Source organism: Gorilla gorilla, chromosome 1 (assembly GCF_029281585.2).
Source record: "Gorilla gorilla gorilla isolate KB3781 chromosome 1, NHGRI_mGorGor1-v2.1_pri, whole genome shotgun sequence".
In the NCBI taxonomy this organism is placed as follows: Eukaryota; Metazoa; Chordata; class Mammalia; order Primates; family Hominidae; genus Gorilla; species Gorilla gorilla.
This window is the reverse complement of record NC_073224.2, coordinates 172,216,969-172,229,361: the sequence shown is the minus strand read 5'-3', so window position 1 is coordinate 172,229,361 and position 12,393 is coordinate 172,216,969. Positions and strand designations below refer to the sequence as shown.

The 12,393-nt window shown below is 42.1% G+C and overlaps 1 protein-coding gene across 8 annotated transcripts in view; it reads right to left on the bottom strand.

Annotated features, from left to right (window-relative positions):
- Nucleotides 1-12,393, bottom strand: part of GNG12 (G protein subunit gamma 12) — a 131,704-nt gene that overhangs the window by 57,313 nt on the left and 61,998 nt on the right. The window contains exon 3 of one of the 8 annotated variants that reach the window (XM_055350611.2): nucleotides 8,326-8,355. The exons of the other annotated variants lie outside the window; for them this stretch is intronic. The gene's annotated coding sequence lies outside the window, so the exon portion shown is untranslated. The remainder of the gene's footprint in view (nucleotides 1-8,325; nucleotides 8,356-12,393) is intronic. 8 annotated transcript variants of the gene reach the window in all.

The following is a 12,393-nucleotide window of genomic DNA, read 5'->3' as shown; positions in this document are numbered from 1 at the left end:
AAACATTGGTCAAGTGCCTAACTGCATCCAAAGTACTGTGGGAGACAATACAGTGTAGCCATTAAGAAAACGAATTCTGGAATCAGGTAGGCCTGGGTTTGTGTTCGGACTCTTTCACCCATTCCCTGTGTGACCTGAGAATATCTGTTGGCTGTAATTATTATAATCTTGGTGCACCTCAATTTCCTCATCTACAAAATGGACATAAGAACTATATGTACCTCACAGAGTTGCTGTGAGAGTTAAATGAAATCATGCAAGTATGATGTTTTGTATAATACCTTATACATAGCAAGCGTGCAATAAATACTAGTCATTGTTATTCCTAGAAGCTTCCCCAAATTATTTTAAAAAGAAGGCACCTAGATCTAAATGACAGTCCATGTAACAAAGAAATCCCTTACTTGAGCAATTTCAGTAAAGGCCATTTTTCAACAATGCTCACTCTCACTTCCCTCCACTCTGGGTCCCAGTCATGTATAAAACACTCTGCTTTGTGTTGACTAAGCTCCACAGTGACATTCCAAGGAGTTCTGGTGTCCCTCCAAATATTCTAGGCTGCCCTTTTAACCTGATACTGATACCCTGTCCACTCTACTGTTTAAGGGGCTATTTAAAAATTTGGCTTTGTAAAACAGGGAGCAAGGCAGAAAGCCTTCAAAGCTTTAGCGGTTGGCGTGGCAAGGAACAGAAAAGCAGCATTTTACAGTATCAAATACCAGAAGTAGCCCTCATAACCACTAACTTTGTAGTGCTCTTCCTTCACTGTGGCGAAGTGCTGAGCATGTTACATGCATTACATTACTGAAACCAAGGCCCTGTGACGTTCCAGTGCGTCCAAGGTGCTAGCTGGTGTGAGTGCAGCTGTGGGCTCTAATCTGTGCTTTGCTTCAAAGTCCATGCATGCAAATCCTGGGCAACTCCCTGCGTTTCCAAGGCAACTCAGCCAACTCATCCAGAGGTAACTAGCTTCCAATAACTGTATAAACTCACTCCCATCATTTGGTAGGTTGGTAGGTCAATCAGTTCAATTTATTTTTATTTTTATTTTTTTTGCTTTCTCTGATATTTGACCAACCACGACACCTAGTGGCCAGTGGAGCACAAACATGGGTTGCCCGAAAAGGCTGATGGACGGGTGAGTCCTTTAGCTATAAGACACACGTTGCTCATGACCAGGAAAAACCTGATGGATCGTGTTCAAGGCGAAGAAACCAAGGCACAGAGAAATGAAGCAACTTGCCTAAAGTCAAAGCTAATGTAGAACTGTGTGGAAATACTGAACCTTAGTGTTAGAGCTCGTATTCTGATTCAGACTTGGCCTAAATTTGATCCTCAGCAAGATACTTTCTTCAGTTATTCAACAAACATTGACTGGGCACCTCCTGAGTGAGGCACTGTGCCAGATGCCGGGGACATGACAGTAAGCAAGGAGGACACGTCTCGATCCTTGCAGTCAAATAGGAAGGGAAGATAAACAGAGAATCTACAATAACAATACCAGCTAATATGTATTAAGGACTCTGCTTCAAGAGTTTCATGTACACCAACTCGCTTCATCCTTGACTTGAAACAATCCTATAATGGGGGTGCGATTATTATTCTTGCTTTGAAAATGTGCAGGAGAACATTTAAGTTGTGGGTAACAAACAGGGCTCCTACGCCTTTCTAGGTCTAAGTTTCTGAAATAAAGTTGTGCTAGATACTGGAAGATTTCTAAGACCTCTTTCCAGATCAGTTTCCCTTCACTTCTAGGATTCTGGGGTAAAGCTGGGATTAGACCTTGGTCGGTTTTCCTGACCAAGAGTCTAGTGTTCCCTCTCTATACACTGTGCTGGTCAATATGTATGAATAACACCTGGAAGTTATTGAATGCTTACTCTGTGCCACGCCCTGAATTTCTCAGTTCAGGCAATCTTCTTCACAACCTATGAGACAGCTTTAAGATAGAAATAATAACTGAGTGAAAAATCATGCTCTAAAATAGTTTAAAAGATTTCCAAGATAAACAGAGAGGCTTCCAACCTCACTCAGCTGTAGCATCCTGAATCTCTGTTCTGTCTGATTTTGTTGAATGGTGGATTTAAACCTTATGTATTGGTGTCCTCAGGCTCTCATGACGGGAATGGATAATGGGTCCAGGCAAATGGTTCAATGATGAGTTACTGTCTAGGGAAACGGGGAATCTTGTTCAATAACAACATTGCTTTGGGGCAATTCTGGGTCCCTAGAAGTATCTACAAAGCCTGCAAGGTCAAGTGCAGGTCGACTTGGCTCTTTGGTTTTATGATTCCAAATGAATAAAACACATTTCCAACAGTTCAGCAGGGTATATCTGAGATCGGCAAACTCTCCAACGAGGTATTCCCATTAACCCTTAGTCCCTTACCCTCCCTGAGGGTATGTGCACACCATCTGCTTTCTGTCGGGTGAGGGAGGGTGCAGGGAGAGAGGCAGGGGCAATCAGGAAAACTCTCTCAGTGATCCTGCAAATGGGAAATGGGGACATTGAGTTTAATCAGGGCTCCGCTCCAGGACCAAAGAAAGCAACTCCTGCCACCTGCAGTCAGACCACTCTCTCCCACACCCAGGAAAGCAGACCCAGTGGGACCTAGAGCTTCCCAGGTCTTGTAAGACTCTGGCCTCTTTGTTCAGGGCCTCCAGAATGATACTCCAGTGGGTCTTGGTGAGAACATACACTAGATATGCTGCAATGTTTAGCCGAGAATGCTCTGCTAGCTTTTCCAAATGGCAAGCTCTCACTGAACTTTCTAGGGCTACAGATCAATACCTTCTTTTGCCTGACCACCACCAGCACCCCCAACCCAAGCCTGTCCACAGTAGGAACTGCCACATTTGCCCAGTACCTAACACAAGATTGTAATCACTGACTTGTTTATCTGCCTACCCCATGGACTTGAAACATCTCTAAAAGATGAAGTGGGGTGGCTTAACCATCCTTACGTACTCGGTACCTAGCTAGCACAGCCTCTGGATTGAGGAGGTGCTGATTCCCAAAGAGCTGGAAAGGAAGGCAAGAAACTGTAAGGCTAGAAGAGGCTTAAGAGGTCATCTCATTTATAATCCTGCCCAATACAGGATTTCCCTCAAAATACAAGAAATTATTTTGAGGGAAAATAATACAAAAAGTAAAGAAAAACAAGAGAAAAGTTTAAAAGAGTATGTATTTATGTACATATATATACTTCTACATGCATACATACATATATGGCATCCTTCTACTGGAATGGGGTATGTGGTGGTAAAGACGCAGAGTAAGATTCACTCAGATTTTTGAGCATTAGCGTTTATCTCTTTTTAAAGTTTTTTTCCCTAATTTTTTCCCCTAATTTTTCACGAAATACATGCAATTCAGTGAAAAATTTGTAAAATATAATCAAAGTGAATAGAAGGTAAAAGTTAACATGCTGTTATATTTCCTTCTAATATTTTCCTGGGAGTTTTTGTTCTTCCTTTTTTAAAAAATCAAAGGAAACCTTGATCAGATTGAGTTTTTAAGGTAGTCTAAATTATACTCTGCTGCACAACTTTATATTTTGCTCCGTTCTAGCAAAAGCATTTCCCTATGTGATTATAAAGTCTTTATAAGCATCATGTTTTAACTTTTATTTTGATATAAGTTCAGACTTAGAGAATAGTCGCAAAGCACCCAGATTTGGGTTCCTCAAATGTAAACATTTTACTATATTTAACACCCTACCCTCCCAGGAGAGAGAGAGAGAGAGAGAATCAATATGAAGTTTTACTCCTAAATACTTCAGTGTATACTTCCTATGAATAAGAAGGAATTCTCATATATAACCACACCAATTAGTCAAATCAGGAAATTAACTCTGATATTTTACTATTATCTGATCTACAACCTTATTCAGATTTTGGTGATTATCCCAATAATGTCGTTTATAGGAAAAGAAAATACAAAATTATACATTATGTTCAACTGTCATGTCTCTTTAGTTTTCTTGACTCTGGCATGCTTCCTGAGTATGTCTTGGTTTTTTATGTTATTAATATTTAAGAGTAAGTGCTGGTTATTTGGTAGAATGTCCCTCAATTTGGGTTTGCACATGTTTTTTCCTGATTTGATGCAGGTTATGCACGTTTGGTAGGGATACCACAGAAATAAATATCCATCACTTTTTTTTTTTTGGTAAGAGACAGGGTCTCACTCTGTCACCCAAGTTAGAGTGCAGTGGTGCAATCACATAGCTCTACAGCCTCAAACTCCTGGGCTCAAACAACCCTCCTGCCTCAGCCTCCAGGGTAGCTGGGACTACAAATTTCATTTTACACAGGCATGTCCTTATTGGAGAATTTTAGGTTGTTTTTATAATTTTGCTATAATTCCAAGTCCACCCCCTTCCCACCCTATGAATTACTGATTGGCTTTCCATCATTAATTTTTATATTAATAATTTATCCATTTAAAAGAATATGTCAAGATTGTTACTATATTAACAACTTTTGTCTAAGAAGCTCTGTCAATTTGCAGTCTAACAAAGGATGGAGTGTGAACTCCATGTCAGGCTAACAAGCCTTGAGCATTGACATGCTAGTATTGCATTGCTGTTTTAGTGGCTGTCACCTTAAATTGTGGTTATAAAGGGCATTGCTCCTGTCATGCCTCTGAATATATTCCTTTGTTTGTTTGCTTTCTCATTCGTTCACTCCTTCACATTCACTCAGTAAATACTGAGTGTATATTCTGGGCCAGTAGTTTAGGTGTGAGATCAAGGTCTCAAGTAAAGAAATAAACAAGAAAATATGGATTGTGGTAAGGGATATGAAATACACAGGCTGGTGCAACAATGAGTACCTGGAGGCAGTGCTCCAGGTAGACAGGGAATAGCCTGGTGCGTAGAGAAAGACAAATGAGCCAGTGAGCTGCAGCTGGGGGACCAGGAGAAAGAGGTGGGGCATCTCTTGGCATTTACCATAAAATTCTATCAAAATGTCTCCAAAACATTGCTCTTACTAAAAATACGAACCCTTATTCTGACCTATCCCAAGTACCCACTTCCAAAGCCTACCCTTCTCCTCCGTCTGTCCTAGTCAACAGAGTCTAAACTTCAGCGTATTATAATTTGTGAATAATAATGAAAGCCTGAAAATGCTCTGAAATTAGAGGGAACTTAGATACCATCTTGATGTTGCTCAGCATTGCAATTACCTGACTTTGAGGGACCATTAATGAATGAGACTGTCTCAACACTAGATTAATGGCCACTTTCAACAGTGGAAAGGGAACAGATGTCCAAGAAGACAGAAAGGTACTAACAGCTGTGTGTATATGCGTGTGTGTTCTCCTTCAATAACCGGGGTGGTGGCTATGGCCACAAGCAAAGAAGATGGGTGTTCACGCAAAAACAATCAACCTGCTCGTGCTTTGGAGTTACTCTGGTCTAGCAGAAACTGCAGCTCCCCAGGGCTCATTATCACCTCTGGACTTTGTCAGAGTGAGTCAAGTAGCAAGAACACAGAGGAATTGTCCAGGAACTAGACCTGGGAAAAATATATCCGTCTTTCTCCAAACAAAGCCTATTTGGTATTTCAGGCAATTAGTTTCCAAACACTTGGGTCAAAAAGCAACAGATTATATTGTCAAAAAATTATTTCCTTGCATGAGATGAAAAATTAGACAAAATATATAAGAATATATAAAAATTAAAGTAGACAAAATATATAAGAATATTATCAATAGTCATTAGATGCTCCTGTCAAGTATTGAAAAAATAACTTATAATAATCTATAAAATGTATGCACACTCTTTTCTTTTCACATCCTTCTAAGGGAAACAGCCCCCAGTAGGCGATTAAGCTGATGCACGAGTAACGATCTCTTAACAATGCCATGCCATCAAATACTGAAGTACAGTTCAGTGTTTCTAAGAGCAGAGAAAGAAAAAAAACATTAAAATTATTACTAATATAAACACTATGATTATATATTGCACTTGAGGGATGAAGATCTAGAGCAATGAAGATGATAAACATATTTACCTGCAGACAAAAGATGGTAGATAAGATTTTTATTATAAAGGCTTTATTTATAAAGGGAACACATTAGAAGCTAAGTAATTGGGTCAGATTTGGTAATTAAAAGCAGCTGAATAATCAACAAAGGCTTAACAAAGGTGTTAGAGTAAGATCATATTTTAACAGAAGATGAAATACATAGAAAGGTTTTTATACTTCAACCCTTATTCTTCTGCCTGTTTTGCATTTTTCTTTTAAAAATACACAAAAAGTATAGGAAGCAGTAGTGAAATTACTACTACCTAGTCAACCTATGACTGAATCTGGCAGTTGTTAGCAGCAGGTGTAAATGAAACGATGCAAATAAACTAGCAGGATTAAATCAAAAAGATTTCAATGTGGGTGACATAGCTAAAGTCTATAATTTAGGATCTCTAATACATATCCAGTTTGTGGTTGAAAATTCCTGCTTTCTAGTGGGCTTTACGTCTGCCACAACCCCAAGGAGTGAAAGGAAACTCAAGACTAACAATGATTTGTTGTAACTAGACGTAGTGGTGAAAATCTGGCCAAAAAAAAGTCCACTATAAATGTAACAGCTGTGAGCCTTAAGCCTGGTGGCATTTAAACCATTTTACTCTTTATAGCTATAAGAGTATTCAACCCCAAGTTTACAATAATATCTCAAGGCAAAAACTCAAACAAAAGGCACACACACACACACACACACACACACACACACACCCTAAACAATGCCCTCATAGACAAGCCCCTTTCAAAGTCCCACCTAATTACAGGCTGACAATCTTTCCAAATTATCAATCAGAACAATAAAAATGCCCTTGAGGGCTCATTTTAAACAATTCTCTGGTCCTCCTCTAGGGGGCGAAGTTGGCTCGCATTTCACTGAAAGGGGAAATTATTTTCAAACCCTGATTTTCGCACAGTGCTAGAAAGATATTCACATACAAAGGGGCCTTTCCGCGCTCCTGCTTCTTCTCAATACATTTCACTTCGGCTGATGAGCAAAGCAGCCCAGCCCTTCGGCACAGTAAGAGGGAGGGAATGTGATTATGGCTGAGCATAAGCAGGGCTTAATCAGCACAGCCCTGAAGGCTGGCCAGCTCATTCTCCTCAAACTTGAGATCACAGCTATGGTTTTGTCAAAGATGATACACTTTCAAGAATATATGTTGGTGTTTTTTTTTTTTTTTTTTTTTCCCAGGAGAATTTTCCACTGGGGAAATTCTGAAGCCAGGTGAAGCCTCACACGGGGCTCCCTCCCACCCAGTCTCCTCTGTAGGGCCTCCCTCTGAGAAACCACAAAGCAAGCTGCTGGAGGTCTGAGTGCCTGCCCTCCCTTCCTGCACAAACGGGGCCCTTTCTACCCTGAGGATGGCATCTGGTGGTCAGGAAGATGCCTGGACAGCAGTTCCTTGCTGGGCCTCGCTTCCCCCTCACGGAAAGGGTTAGGTGTCCTCTTAGGGAATGCAGGTCTAGCTACAGAAGGGGCATACACAGGCAATGCCTATTCCCAAGGGAGAATCAAATGTGAGTTTCAGCACCCTAGCAACCATACAAGGCAGAAGGCTCAGAGTGTGTGTGTCCCTGACCCATGGATAGATCCAGTTTTTGTGGGTTCTAAGCCTTATACAATTTTGGGGGTCCTCTTTAGAAAAATCATACAAAATTAGGAATACCACATTAGCTACAGGGCATTGGAATGGGATGTTGCCAGTGAAAGATCCTGAAACTTAGGGCTCTTTAACTGCTGGGCCATGCAGTTATCTTGTCCAACCTGCCACCACTGGACTCTCCCCTGCAGTAAAACCCCATGTCACGTGTGCTGGCTCTGGGTCTCTTCTTGGCCTCTTGAACATGGTGCCATCTCTAATGAGGCTGATAGGGGTTCAGCACGACAGGGCCTGAGCTCCACCCGCTTAGGACTGTCCATTGCCTGGAGACAGATACCGAGGTGGAGCTATTGAAAGAAACACTTGCGCTGCCCTGTGAAAGGGAACAAACTCCTCTGCCACGGGTCAGCTCTCCAAACCTACCTGACCAAGTCTCAGTCACCAGTTTGGGTCATCTCACTAGTTCAGACTCTGCCTCCTCCTCCTTTTCCACCCATGGGAAGGTTATGCAACCCCCCTTCCAGACCTCCTTGGGCTGCACAAAGGTGCCAACTATACTAGTCTTTACTGAAAGACAGCAAAATAAAGTGACCTGAATTGAGAGCATTTATCTAAACATAGTTTGTTTGCATATTTTCAGTCCTTGTAAAAATAATACACAATTTTCTCGTTATCTGATGGCAATATCACTTACCTAAATCTTAACAATAAAATGAGGCAAGGCCTAAAAAAATAGAAAGTTAAGTTTAGTTAATGTAGCTTGTTTTCACATGTGCTACAGTTCGGAATTTATAAGCAAACCAGATATACATTTTCTTCTTTTTGAACAAAACAGTAAGAACAACTTCTTACATATAGAAATGTCTTCATAAAAGCCATTTATCACAAAAAACAGTGTTCTGCAAATTTGATTTAAAAACTTTTTTTGGAGATGGGCTCTTGCTACATTGCGGAGGCTGGACTTGAACTCTTGGGCTCAAGGGAATCCTTGGCTTCAGCCTACCAATGAGCTGGGACTACAGGCACATGCCACTGTGCTTGGTCTTCTGCAAATTCTTATTTGTAAAATGGAATGTGCTGGGAAAATAATAGCCACCATTATTTGCATCCTGTGAACCACACATAGTCTAAACATTTCATATAGACTATTTCACTTAATCACCTCAATAACCCTATGCAGTATTATCCCTATTTTATTGATGCGGAAATTGAGGCTTTAAGAGGTAAGCGACTTGTCCAAGGTTACAAAGGTATTTTGTATAGATTTGAGGCTGGGCAGGTTGAGCCTTATTGTTAGTCCCTGTGCCACACTGCCTCAGCAGCCAAAAATCACTTTCGATACTATAAAGAACTAGTGAGTTTCACAAGATAGTTATTTTTTAAAAGCAGATCATTGCACATATTTAGATTTTTTCCCAAATTCCTATTTGATTAAAAAAAAAAACAGGCTGAGGAATGGGGCTAGTTTTTTCCAAGGCTTTAAAGGTTTTTAGAAATCATCATAATAGTTAAATGCAAACAATGTAATAGCTACCATTTATTGAACATGTATTATGTGATGGGCCACTGGCTAAGTTCACTATGTGCACTGTTTCCTTTAATATAGCTATCTTGTGAGGCAAATGATATGATGCCCATTTAACAGATGAGGAAACTGAGACTCAGAAAGGTTAACCATAACCACTATGTTCAAAGTGTCTCAATAGATAAGGAAAGTTTGAACTCTAGTCTATCTGCCCACACTAAGCCACTTCCCTACTATAAAATGTATACATATAAAAAGTACGCTTTAGCTAAGAGCCTGTTAGTTATTTCAAATATATATCTAGATCTTTGAATGGCCAGTGCAAATCACCATATGCTTTTAGGCCAAGAGAATATAGATGAACAGTCCCAGGGGAGTTGAGTTCTGCTATCTGAGCTTCTGTCTCTAATATCACCTCATATGATGGGTCTGGGGGAGGAAAGGAGGGAGCTGTATCTTGCCATCTTTGTAAGCAGCCAGTAAAAATAAGGACATAAATCAGGTCCACATCTGGATATATAATGTTCAGTCTTGCCAAGAGACTAGTACATGATGGAACTACCCAAAATGCATTTAATACATTCTTAGGTCACTGCACCCAGAGAGACTCCAACTTCAGCTGACCCAAGCATCTTCCCAGCATGTGTCACTTGCTCATTTGAGACGCTGGCTTCACCATGGGTTGGGGGGCCTATACTCAGCGAGTGACCTAATTGTTACAGGACCCAACATCACAGTGGTCCAACCGCACATGAAAAAGGAGGGCACGTTGGCAGGGAGGCTGAGTTCACAGTGCTGGCGCCAGAGAAGGCAGAGAAATATGCTGACTCCAAATGTCACACAAGCATGAAAGAAAACCTACATAAGTGAGGGTGGGTCTTTGGAGGGAGGTAGGATACATTCTGCAAGGCTTGAATTTGCAGAGTTCATAAACTCTGCATGGAGCCCTGATCAAAATGCTTCCATGAAGCACAGCAAATACGTTCTCAGATCAAGAGAAACTATGTTAGGGTCATGAGCATGAGAAATGGCATGAGCACAGTTTCCAAATACTAGCTTTCTGCTGGAGTTATACAGGTGCACGTTGGTATGCAGGTAGGGGAAACCCACCCAGATACACAGGTCAAAAGTTTCCCTGTGGGCTTAGATAACAGGGTGTCTAAGCTTCGCTTTGGAATCTCTGAGGCCCAGGAAAGAATTCCAATTTTCCCAAACATTTCCCATTTTTCCAATGTCTGATTCTCCCAGACAAGGCACGCACACACACACTCACACTCACTCTCACTCTCTCTCTCTCCTGAGATCCCATTAGAGAGAAAGAACGTCACAGGAAGCTAGGTTTGGCTCAGAGGGAGCAGCATCTTTCCAACAACTCCAACTTAGCTGAAAATCTGAATGGGATGATATGGGAGGGAAGGAGGGGAGATGGAGGTAGGAAGCTCCTCACCAGATGAAGGACCACTTTTACAGTGTTAAAAGAAGGGAAGTGTCTCACACTGGGTCTGAGGTTAAGATGCTAAAGTGAAAGTTTCCACCACCTCAAGATGTAACAGATGGGAAATTCCAAAGCAAGGGATCTGATCATTATGCGGAAATTTCTAAGAAGATGGCTCTAAGACCAGAAGGAGGACACAAACAGGTCAGGACAGTGGAAAGCAATGGAGGATTCTGTGAGTAAGATTCTTTGGTAATGCTCTGATTCCTACGGTTTCCAAGGTGGGTGGAATGGAGAGGGCTCAGCCTTTCTTCTCCAGCCCAGAGAAAAGGGTTTCAAAAGCTGTATGTGGTGAGTTTGATATGCATCTCCCTCAGGAACCAAAATGTGAGAGGGAGCTGACGCTGGCTAAACCAGCAGGGTGGATGTCACATCAAAAAGTGAGTACTGTCCCCTTGCCCCATGGTGGAGGGGAGGGTGAAAGGAATATGAACCCTGGACACCCGGAGTGGCAGCCTGGGTCTCTTCGCAACAGGTTCTCCCCGAGAGGGCTTTGGCATGAGAGTGAGAGGACCCCAAAGAGAGTCCGACTGGAAACCAGAAGATGCTGAGGGATGGCAACAGCAGCAGGAGGAGAGAACCACCCAAATCCCGGGGGGCCCAGAGCAAGTCCCCTCAGAGGAGTCCTGGAGAAGGCCATGGAGGCAGCCAGGAGAGAAAAAAGTCCCCTTTCCCTGTCTGCCAGGCTCAGATAACTTAGCATCAGGTGTGATAGTCACAGTCAGGTAACGACTTGCTGCACACTCCCTCTGACCCCACAACCTGGAGAGGCCTGAGCAGTGGGCAGCTGGAGGCCACTGGAGGGGGAAGTGGCCCTTGGTGGCTGGATGGAGGGAAGTCCTCCCTTGGAATGAATACTGACTGTTTATAGACCAAAAAGAGCATTTCAAATTTCCAAAATGAACCTGTGTGCATGTGTGTGTGCGTGCTGAGAGAGAGTGAGAGACAGAGATAGGGAGAGAGAGAGAGGCAGGCTGACTTCAAGTGGCCTTAGAACTTCTCATTACCAGAAAAGTAACCAGAAAAGTCATGGGCCTGATCAAGTTATTATCAGGAAATAGGGTACAACATACCTCCCTGAATAAACTTTAAATGAACAGTGGGAGACAAGAATGAAGCTGAGTCTTAACTATGACTGGTGAGTCACATTGTACAATATATTAGTTACATACAGTTAACCTTTGCTAAGTCCTGACTAAGTGCCAGGCACTGGGCCATGGACTTCACAGACACTACCTCATTCAGTCCCTCTAACAACTCCTTGAGGCGGGTATTTGACAGATAAGAAAACTGTGGCTCAGAGAAGCTAGGCAACTTGCCCAGGGTCACGCAGGTAAGTAAGTAAAGTAGTAGGAACCTGTATTCAACCTCAAGCCTGACATCTATCTGTGAGCTCTTGTACTGTCCCGGATGAGTGGTTTTCAGCAAAACTTTTGTGATTGAAGCAGGAAAGGGACTTGGGTCCTATCCATCCTTCCTCCTCGCGAGTCCCTGAGCTAGAAAACCAAAAAGCAGAGTTTGAAAGCCACTGACAAGCATGATCTTATGGGTCCTGTACAACACTCTGATTTTATGATGCTATCATCTGTGGGCGGGAAGGTGGAGAGAGGTGGACCCACCACAGCAGACATAGGTGACAGGAAAAACTCAGAATTTGTATCCAGTGTTCCAGGAGAGGCAGCTGGAAGGAGCTGGTTCCAGCAGGTGGATCTGAGGTTCACAGAATTATAATCATGTGTATA